Source organism: Aplidium turbinatum, chromosome 1 (assembly GCF_918807975.1).
Source record: "Aplidium turbinatum chromosome 1, kaAplTurb1.1, whole genome shotgun sequence".
Classification (NCBI taxonomy): Eukaryota; Metazoa; Chordata; class Ascidiacea; order Aplousobranchia; family Polyclinidae; genus Aplidium; species Aplidium turbinatum.
The window spans coordinates 14933051-14943917 of NC_137472.1; the positions used below are offsets into that span (position 1 = coordinate 14933051).

The 10867-nt window shown below is 39.7% G+C and overlaps 1 long non-coding RNA gene across 1 annotated transcript; it reads left to right on the forward strand.

The window, feature by feature from the left end:
- The first annotated feature begins 364 nt into the window (after nucleotides 1-364).
- LOC145772169 (uncharacterized) lies at nucleotides 365-3743 on the forward strand. Its single transcript, XR_014289281.1, has 4 exons — nucleotides 365-407; nucleotides 1177-1218; nucleotides 2191-2232; nucleotides 3720-3743. It is a non-coding gene; the product is annotated as an uncharacterized LOC145772169 (long non-coding RNA).
- The last annotated feature ends 7124 nt before the right edge of the window (nucleotides 3744-10867 follow it).

Here is a 10867-nt window from a genome sequence, read left to right on the forward strand (position 1 = left end):
CTATAGCCTATCACAGCAATCAGCAATCAACACTATATCACTTCTACTGCAGTAAATTTTAAACATCGTAGCCTATGGCTTTTCAACTTTATGTATACAGTAGATCAGATATATATACAAAGTTTAACTAGTAAAGTATTAATTTTGTTATTCAGGTAGGTACGACATAGGATTTGAATTAACTTTTCGATCGGCAACATTGTCGATCAATATGACCACAAAAGTCATAGTTCAAATCTCCTTCTTACTGTTGTTTATTCTGTCATCTGTTGTGGGTAAGGAAACCATTGTTTATCGCTTCTACGAGCAGAAGTCTTTTGGTGACAATCCAACGTGCAGAAGACAAGCTATTGTTGTGAAGCAACATGTTGAAGCAATTAAAAATATCACTGCCGAAGTTGTAAACGGTAATCGACTAGGAGAGTTTTCTATGTTTTTTTTAGGAAGTCAAGGATTTCATGTAATCGAGAGAAGCAAACCACAAAAAATTATTTATGTGTTTTTGTGTTGTTCAAGCTTAAACTGAAAAGAGAATTTATCGCTTAACTGCGAACACTGATTCGCTAAGAATCGAATAGAATCATCGGTGCAGTAAAGTTCCATTAATTGGTCTACCTTAAAAAAAAAAGTAAATTTGGATCTAATTTAAGGGTGGTCTTGAAAACTGGCTTTCCCAAACAGGGGAAGATCTACCGGGTGGGCCTGATTGGCACAGGCCCACCCAGATTGACAGTGGGTCCACCAAAAATCAGATTCATGAAGAAAAAACATATTAATTTTTAACACAAAAACAACCAAGTGGCACTGGATTGTCTGTGGCATCACTATTTCCACAGCATGATACCACTTTAACATTTGTACCACTATACCACTTTAATTTTTGTATGCTGGCTCGCCGTGGTATTATTGGTGAAGGCCCACCAAGATATTTTCTAGGCCCATCCATAAATTACGTTCTGAATCCGCCTCTGTTCCCAAACATGTCAATAAATTGGATACTAGTAGTTAAAAATGCAATTTATCTCCTTACATTGAAAGAGAAAACATTTGTAGTTGAATTGTAAATGATGTAATTGCATATTATGTAGCCTATTTTTTAATATTATTTTATAAAATTGATCAACATTTTGATTGATGGTCATTTAGTTAAATGATATTAATTTATCAATATTTCAGAAGAAGTCTTGGCACTGCAGAAACAGTTAACAAATCAGTCAGGTACGTTTAAATTAAAGATTCTAACTTCTTTGTAGTTTATAGTAGGCCTGTGAGGCGGTGGGATGACGCAACGAATAAGGCGTTGGCTTTCCAAATATGCAAATCTGGTTCAACTCCCGGCGTCAGCTGGTTGTTGAAGACACCGTTCACCTCTGCCTAGGGTGTAATAAATTGGGCGGGCATAATTGCTGCAGGAAAGTCGGCCGAGAGAAAGGAACTGGCCAGTGGCCACCCTACTCTCCTTAGTGACGAAAGGTTAACACAATGAGACTCGTCTTCTCATACCCAACATTTGAATCAAGCATGGGACCACCTTTACCTTTTAGTGTAGGCCTATGATACCAAAATACAATTTTTGTGAAAGCTGCTGTGTGAAAATATTGATTAACACTACTATGTAAAGCCTTCCGTGGGCCGTGGGGGATCACAATAATATTGAGTTCCTTATCAACGCTCTGACAGCAAGCATATCCACAATCATAATATTGTATGGAAAAGGACTTCTCCTCAATGGACTTTTCGATCAGTCTAAAAACATACACCAATGTAATTAACAGCAAACAGTACAGGTCTATCAAGTCATTAATGATACCTTTGCTCAGAGTGACAACCTAAACAGAAGGCCTAACAATTCACAATCGAAAACAAAATACTATCACCGGTCATGACGCATAAGGGTCATTCAATGTCGCGTTACCAAGAGCTTAGATCACATCACAGTGAAAGCTGGTATTGAAAATCAGCATGCTCATACAAAATTTATCAAATTGTTTTCAGAACATTTAATTGTTTTGAATTTTTTCTAAACTTAATTCTGGCGTGAACCATTGACATAAGCCGACATCTTGCGAGTCATTATTTATCATTGTAGAAGTGTTAAATCAACAAGAGGAAAAACTATTTCGCATCTCTATTTGTTTATTGCTGTCTGCAATGTGATTATGTGATTATTTTTTTAAATTATTGTTCCAGATGAAATCTTGTCACTTCAAAAACAACTCGCCAACCAAGCAGGTAATTTAAATGAGTGGTTCTGTCGTTTTTGTTTTTTAAAATATTATCTACTAACAATAAGCAACTTTTTATTGTAAGAAGTAAATAAAATTATAAACAGACATAACTCAGCAACAACACTACATTTAACATTATAAAAACAAAAAACAAAAAGCGAACGTTTTCGGCTAGTTATATAGCCCTTTTCAAGCCTATAAGAAAATACATTTTTAAAAGAAATGCTAAAGAATCACATAGCATCACAGCAAAAATATGGTCAAATCTAAACATTTGAGAAACTGCCTCGCTCACACAAAATGATAACTGAAAATTACACAGCACAACTGGTCAAGTATTTCAGAGGTAAAATTAATTGATTGTTCAGACAAGGACTCAGGCAGATTAGGCCTACGCAAGAAAGACAGAAGCACAAGAGATAGTGGCACAAAACAAAGTAAATGCGAGAAACACAAGACGTGATAATTCAATCAAAAACTGCTAAAAGGTAAGAAGCTCCGCAAGCAAATAATTGCCTGTAAAACCTTAAAAAAGAATCCGTATCGAGACTGGACTTTGACAAACGGAGGACAATTGTTTGTATTGTTTGTTTATTTGTATTGGTTCCACCTTGTTTCGAACGTGCAAAGAAGTCTACATTTACAACCAAAAACATCAAACCGATTATAAAAACTTTTGCGTGCTTTCATCGTGCCTATCTCTCATACACAATTACACTTTTACGTACATTTTTCTAGCAATAAATAAATGCAACTCATTCATCCGATTTTTTCGCCTTTTCGTTGGATACAAGTGTATCGAAGATCTTTAACTTCGTAGATGAGTAAGACAAGGAAACCGATATCTGTGTCCATCTTCATACCATTTAGTAGTCTTCTCAAAAATATGTGCTCCATGGTATGTGCTTCATTTTCTGTGGTAATAAAAAAACACAACTTTCCAAAGCAACACGATCGAGAGTATATGAGACGCACATCCGGTCATTAGCGTAAGATTGACCGCTCAACCATCGACCACTTGGATTCATGCAATCGTCCGCCCCGATAGCCTACCTGGTTAAGCGCCTGACGTTACAAACAAAGAAACTGTGAGAAACGGCGCTGAGTCTACTCTCAGGATGTACGCTTGAGCAACGCATTTCAAGGTGAGCTCTTCATTCAACGGCACCGAATGGAGAGCTCTTAATGAAGAGGTATAATTTGCAGGCAACAACTCTGCAACAGTCGGAAACAACTTCACTTTGTCAATCACGATGACCGGGCTTGCCGGGGGGATTCAAAGCCTGTACATTAAGTATGCGAAACTACAAGAATAGGCTCTCACAGAATCTTTTTTAGCCCGAAGATAAAGAGTCCCACGATTAATTTATATCTCCAATCAACTGTGCTAGGTTGCAGAGCTGTTCATTTTATAGGATACTTTTTTATGCTTGCAAAAATATTCATTTTATAGGATACTTTTTTATGCTTGCAAAAATATTTCTATTTCAGCGGAATTTTCATCACTGCTGCAACAGCTAATGTCGAACATGTCAGGTATATACGAAGGGACAACCGTTTGAAGTTGTTTATAGTGGTCTAAAATCAGGATACAGTCAAAGTTGTTAGTGTTGTTTGTGAATTATTCTATTCACTTATATTAAATATTCGATCCAAACTAAACAAAACAGAAAAAGAGAATGGCCATCCTAAAGCGCTTTTGGCAAACAATAAGTCTACATGCTACATCATAATCGTAGATGGGCATGATCTTGATCTGGAAAATTACTTTTGTTTCGGTGATCTTAATCTTGATCTAAGATTACTTTTTTATGTCTGATCTCGATCTCAAAGAACAATAAGATCAAGATCACTTTAAAATTGAAGTTTACTTAACTGGATAGATACATTTTTATAGAACTTGTACTGTACAATGTAATTAGTGGCAATTACTAAGAAACCACTGTTAATATGATATGTCGAAGAAAAGTTGATTTGAAATTTCAATCCTAGTCGTCATGTTTCAATCTAATTAAGTCAGTGTTGCCATTTCAAAATTTAAAAAGTATACTGTGGTTGATCATCATAAAAAAGTCAACTTCCGTATATAGCCTACTTTATGTTGACGTAGGCAGGGATGGAGGAACCATTTTAAAAGTAGGTGGGCCCAAAGGCGTAGCATTCAAAGCTAATCAATCTTCTGGGGGCTTCGCCCCCCAGACCCCTCATATCATTGCTGCATTTCTAATAATTCAAATCGTTTATACATTGTCTTTTCATGATTGCCTTTTGTGCCATCCAGCAAAAAATTTCCGTTTTTATGCCCGATTTGGCCAAACAAATTACAAAATTGTTAAATTGTTCTATAACGCTGTACAAAATATGGCGATGTACACACAAATAAAAAGGCAAAATACACACACAGTTATAATACCAACCTGGGAGAAACAATCTGCAGCATTATTCAGTAGTGTTCCAGACAATTGTTCACCTAATCAAACATCATATAAAAACCGTTCAAGTCTACTGAATATTACGTCATGGAAGTTGCTAGAAAATGTGCCAAAATTGCACCATCGTTCATAAGACTTGTGTCAAACCTGTTTAAGCCTGTTTCAGTTTGAAACCTGTTTAAACATGAAACATAGGATTACCAGCTTTGAACACCTGTTTGAATGACTTCATAATTGTCTTTCACTATTGCGTCACAGTACTGCATACGTGAATTTGAGATATTGATATCTATTCTGGTCATTCGTGAAATGGTTGCTTGAGAGTTAGTCGCACATTTAACTGTTGGCTTAGTGCTTGCTAGCTGGACAAAAATTCCGTCTTTATCTAAGTAGTTTGTTCTGTAGTGACAGTTTTTTAGAGGTGTACGGCGTTGCATCTCGATTTCGATAGCCGTGGGCTAATTTTACAGGAATACACTTTTTGAAAAGACGTTTCAAAAGAGTATTTGTTTTTTCGGTCATTACATTCAGACGAACGGATTCGGGAATCTTACGTTACAATTTTCCCACAAAGAGATTATGGTTTACCGCTGTGACCATAAAAAATAAAGACGAAGTTGTTGGTTGGTAGGCTACAGAAGCAAAGAAATAATAAAAGAAGATCTTGTTGGTTGGTAGTCTACAGAAGCAAAAGAAAATTAAAGACATTTTTTCTCAGTTTGGTACTGAAGAAAAATAACTTTGACATTCATTGGCAAGAAAGAAGATTAAAGACAATCGATCTGTGCTTGAAGATTCAAGTCGAAGAATCCAAGCAAGTTTTGTGGACTTTTGGACTTCATATGCTCGTACAGCTACGGTATCGTGCATTTAAATTCTTTTTTGTATTTTTACGGTCTTTGCAGTTAAGTTTTATATACTGTAACTACTGTAGCCTAATAAATTTGTGTGTTTGTGTAACTTAATTTTTTAATTGTTAAATTTAGCCCTAACATTTAATATGTCTACACTCGGTGGCGACAGGGACTCGGCCGCCGTCGACTCGACTGAGTTTAAGCCTGATGATGTTCTTTGCGGTCGGGCAGGCCATTCTGGGGAGGGACCCAGTAACGATGAGGCTAAGTCAGTTCGAGAGGCCCGGCATCTTAGACGGGACATTTTGACTCAAATTGGGGAACTTTCTGTAGCCCTAGGTTCTTTGAGTGATAAGCAGGAACTGTTAATTTTTAGATCTAAGTTCTCTACTTTGGAAGAGGATTTACGGCATTTCCATGCTCTTTTGACTAAAATTTTTAACTCTGCAATCTAGGCAGAACTTCGTGATAGGGTAGATCCCGAATTTAACTTGTTAAAAAATAACTTCGAAGAAAAAGTAAGAGAGTTCTCAGATATGTTGGACGCTGACATACGTCCTGAGGATAGCGCTTCAAATGTAAGCACTAGGATGACTGAGAGCTCGTCACGGATAGTTGCACAAATTAACCTGCAGCTAAGACGAGAGGAGCTCCAGATACAAGCCGAGGCCGAAGCGAGAGCTGCTGAGGCCACCGCGAGAGCTGAGGCCGAAGCGAGAGCTGCTGAGGCCGCCACCAGAGCTGAAGCCATACGAGCTGAGGCTGCCGCGAGAGCTGAGGCCGAAGCGAGAGCTGCTGAGTTCGCACTCAAAGACGCCCAGTTGAGGGCTGAACAACGTAAGGAGGTAGCTTTAGCTGAATATCGATCAGAGGTGGGCTCCCGGCGTAGCTATAAGAAGGGATCTTTTAGGCATTCCAGAAGTGAACATCATTCGCAGTTTAATTTACCTAACCTTTTCCAGACGCCTGTTCAATCTGTAAGTGGACCTGTGCAATCCACACGTTTTCAAACTGTTTCAGGAGGTCTCGGGGCCGCAGCTAAAGATCTTCCGAAGGATCTAAAGCCAAAGCCTGCAAATTTTAGTGGAACTTTTCCCCCAGAGCGTACAGGTCACGGGGCCGCTGATAGCAGTAATGCTTTGCCCCCTTCACAGTTTTCTGCGCCGCTAGTTTTTGATCGCCCAGCTACACGTAATTTGGGTGGTTGTGAGAGGCGTATCACGTCTTCTGATTTTAACGTTTGTGAGGATCGTGATCGGGCTGTGCATGTGACTGAGCCCCCTCAGCCCCTTAAGGGATATAGCTTGTCTTCTCCCGCTAAATCGAGTTCTCAACAACAGGATAGCTTTTTTGAATATCAAAATAGTAGGACGTTTTTCGATAAGGCGGCCTTGATTGGTTACGATGGTAATAATATGCCATTTATCTTCTTTAAAAATCGTGTTACTGCCTTAATGGCAGCTTCGCCCTTTAAGGGAACTCGTTTGACTTTGTTACAAGCAGCTTGTGTTAGAACAGCTGCGCAAACGATTGCTAATTTGGTTTCGGACACTCCTGGCTTGTCAGAGGAAGACAGGATAGAAATGTCGTTAGCTTGCTTGTCCCAGCGTTTTGGAGTTCGTGGAGGTCTTTTCGCCGAACCGGAAATTAGAAAGTATCGCTATGGTAGCAAATTGAATTCAATCTCTTCCAGTGATTTGAAAGAGTTTAAAGATGAATTGTCGCAGTGTTTGCTTTACGCGCAAGCTTATGATCAGCGTGATAAATTAGAAGGACGTTTTGTTTTGGATTTGGCTAAGCGACTCCCGTTTGACGCTAAGCAGCGTTATCTTGACTTTTTAGGTGATCAGTATGGTGGTACTGATGAGCCTACTTTTCAGAGTTTGTTTGAATTTGTAGTACGGGAGGAAACGCGCAAGTCGACTGATTTTAGCATTATGCTAATGAGCGATCCTGGTGAGTCGCAGCATTTTAAAAAGTTTGGCAAAGGAAAATTGCCTTCATGTCCAGTTAGGCAGACGTCCGTAAAACCCCATGATGATGTGATGTCAGGGAGTTCGCAGTACTCGACTGTTGTTGGCGCACCGCGCGGTGGTGAGGCTAGACGTAAAGACCTGCCGGCATGTATTTATTGTTCGTCACGTGGTCAAGTTGAATATCATTTTTTGTCTAATTGTAAAGAATTTTTGCGCTTGACACCTAAAGATCGGAGAGATGTCATTGTGAAAGCTGGCAAATGCTTGAATTGTTTGCGCCAGCATATGGTTAGGGATTGCGTTCATGCAAATAACTGTCGTAAGTGTGGGCCTAACAACGATAGGAAACACTATTTTCTTCTGCATGATTTTTATGTGACGTCACGTGATTCTCTGGATTCGGTTGGGAAAGATGATACTCGTGCCAGAGTTCCTGTGCGTAATGTTAAGATTGGAAATGTTAAAGCAGCTTTTAACCGCGTTACTGCTGCTCGTGTTTTGAATCCAATGACTGGCAAATCGAAGTTGGTGTATTGTCAGCATGATCCTGGTTCGCAGTTGACGTTTGTTTCGAGTGATTTGGTGTGTGAACTTGGCCTTAAACCGTATGACAAAGCGTCGTTTAAAATGGATACTCTGGCTGGTCAGAAACCTACTTGTGCTAACCTTGTAAAACTCAACATCCAGTCGTTAGAGACAGATGAACTGTTTTGTGATATAACTTCGGTGGTTAACCCAGCTTGGGCTGACGATGTTAAAACTTTACCGCATAAACAAGATTTAAATGGTTTCCGTCATTTTCATGACGTGAATATGTTTCATTTGAATGATTGTAGTAGGCTACTGTAGATGTACTGATTGGCAACGACAACGCTTATTTGATGTGGGCCAAAGAGGAGCGTGTTGGTGAAAATCGTAGTGAACCGCATGCTTTGCTCACTCCTCTCGGTTGGTTGGCTTGTGGTGGTAAGTCACCCTTAGATGAAAGCGTTGCTAACGTGTGCAGAGAGCAGACGTCTTCAGAGTCGGATGTCATCTCTGGCTTTCAGCGTAAAATTGAGTCTCGTGATATGGAAATAGCAGACCTGAATAAAGTCATTCAGGATTTGACTTTGCAAAATGAAACCTGTGAATTGTCTCGCAATGACATTTTGGCTAGAGAACTTGTTGAACCGAATATTGAGTCGAAAGATGGTCGATTTGAGATACCTGTACCGTTGAAGGAAGATATTGATTTACCTAACAATTTTGTGTTGGCGTCAGATAGAGCTGCTGCTTTAAGAAAGAAGGCTTTAAAACAACCTGAACTGTGATTTCCTTACTGACACCATGAAGGACCTTAAATCTAATGGCTATATTGAGCGTACTGGTGAAGCAGGAAATGTCAAGGGATTTGAATGGTATTTACCATACTTTGTAACGTCACAATTAAAAAAGCGTATTGTTTACGATGGCAAGTCTGAATTTCGAGGAACTTGTGTTAATGATGTAGCCTAATGTTTTCGGGTCCTGACTTGTTAAACCCTCTGGTAGATGTCTTGGCTAGATTTCGGCTTGGTAGATTTGGTCTCATGGCTGATGTGACTAAATGCTTCTTTCAAATAAAGTTACCTGAGTCGCAAAGGGATTTGTTTCGTATATTGTGGTTTGAAGATGATGACCTTGAAAGTGGTAGGATGGTACCCTTTCGTTTTTGTGTACACCCTTGGGGAATAAAAAGTAGCCCGTATATCGCTTGCTTGGCTATAAAGAAAATGATCGAGCAGAATCCCAGCGGTGCTGGTGAACTAACTCTCTGCAATATTGCAGATAATATATACATGGATGATTTTATATTTTCGGCTGATAGCTTAGAGGAAGCTCAGCAAATCACTCATGAATCAATTGCTTTGTTTGATAGCCGTGGGTTTAAACTTGTTAAGTGGAGTGCTAACAAGGAGGCTATGATTGTCTTGTCAAATTTGGATAATGAGATGCTTTCACCTTTGATTCGTGACATTGACTTTCAGACTGAAAATATGACTTTGCCATCAGCGAAGACATTGGGCTGTGTGTGGCAAACCGAGTCTGACGAGATGCGTATCGCATGTTCCTTAAAGCCCTTAGCTAAACACACGCGCAGAAGTATGCTCAGTCAGCTTGGACAAAATTTTGACCCGCTAGGCTTTAGAGCGCCATTTTTTCTAAAAGCACGCCTGATACTTCAGCAATTGGCGATAGACAAGTTTGATTGGGACACCGAGGTCCCTGATAGCTTTGTTAAAGAGTGGGAGTCGTGGCTTCGCTCTTTGGACCTGCTTAAGGATTTTTCGTTACCGAGATGGTATTTTGCAAACTCTGGTATGTGCAGTCCGGATGATATTGTTTCATATCAATTGCATGGGTTTAGTGATGCTTCGAATCAAGCTTTCTCTTCTGTTGTTTACTTGCGTAGACTGGTTAATGGAGTTCCTAGTGTGTCTTTTGTTTTGGGTAAATCTACCATTGTTGTAAAAAATCAGTTTTCTTGGCCGATAGCTAGGAAAGAGCTTGTTGCCGCTTTGAATACAGCAAGACTCGTGAAGCAGGCCTACGGGGCATTGAAGATGCCTGACTGCATTAAATATTTTTGGTGTGATTCTCGTACTGTGTTGCAGTGGGTTAAAAACCCTGATTTACGTTTAAATAAGTTTATCACGCGTCGAGTTGAGCATATTTTATTGTTGTCTGGAGCCCAGGATTGGCGTTTTTGCCCTACCGATATGAACCCAGCTGATGTTGGCACACGGCCAAATCTTATTACAAAGAAAGAATTTCGAGAGTTGTGGTTGAATGGTTCTAGTCTTCTCTATCAGTGTGAAGAAATTCCATCTGTAGAAAATGCCACTTCAGTACCTGTCCATAGCCTATATCTTCGTGACGAAGAGGAGTCGCTTGACGTTGGACAGGGTGGTCTTCACGGATTGATCGAGGCCGCACCTTCTTTGTATGTTATGAAAAAGAGAATCGCTTATTTGGTTGCTTTTGTTGAATTTTTGTGCTGTAAAACGAGAAAGCGTAGCTTTGTGAAGCCAAAACTGGACGCCTCTTATCTTAATAGAGCCCTAGACTTGACTGTGAAGTTTGTTCAGAAAAGCGTGTATGGCGATGTGGTACATTTAATGACCAAACGATCGCCGGATGCACTTGAGGAAGTGATAAGCGGGGTAATGTTGGCGCTTCGCAACGTGAGAAGGAACGCTTGAAAGAATTGCGTTCACTTAAAAAGTACAGACCTTGTGTAGATGACTCTGGTGTAATCCGCATTGAAGGGCGCTTAAGTAATTCTCCCGAGATCTCTCTAGAAGCAAAGCATCCGATTGTTTTGCCTTCGAAACACCCCTTCACTAGGCTTGTTG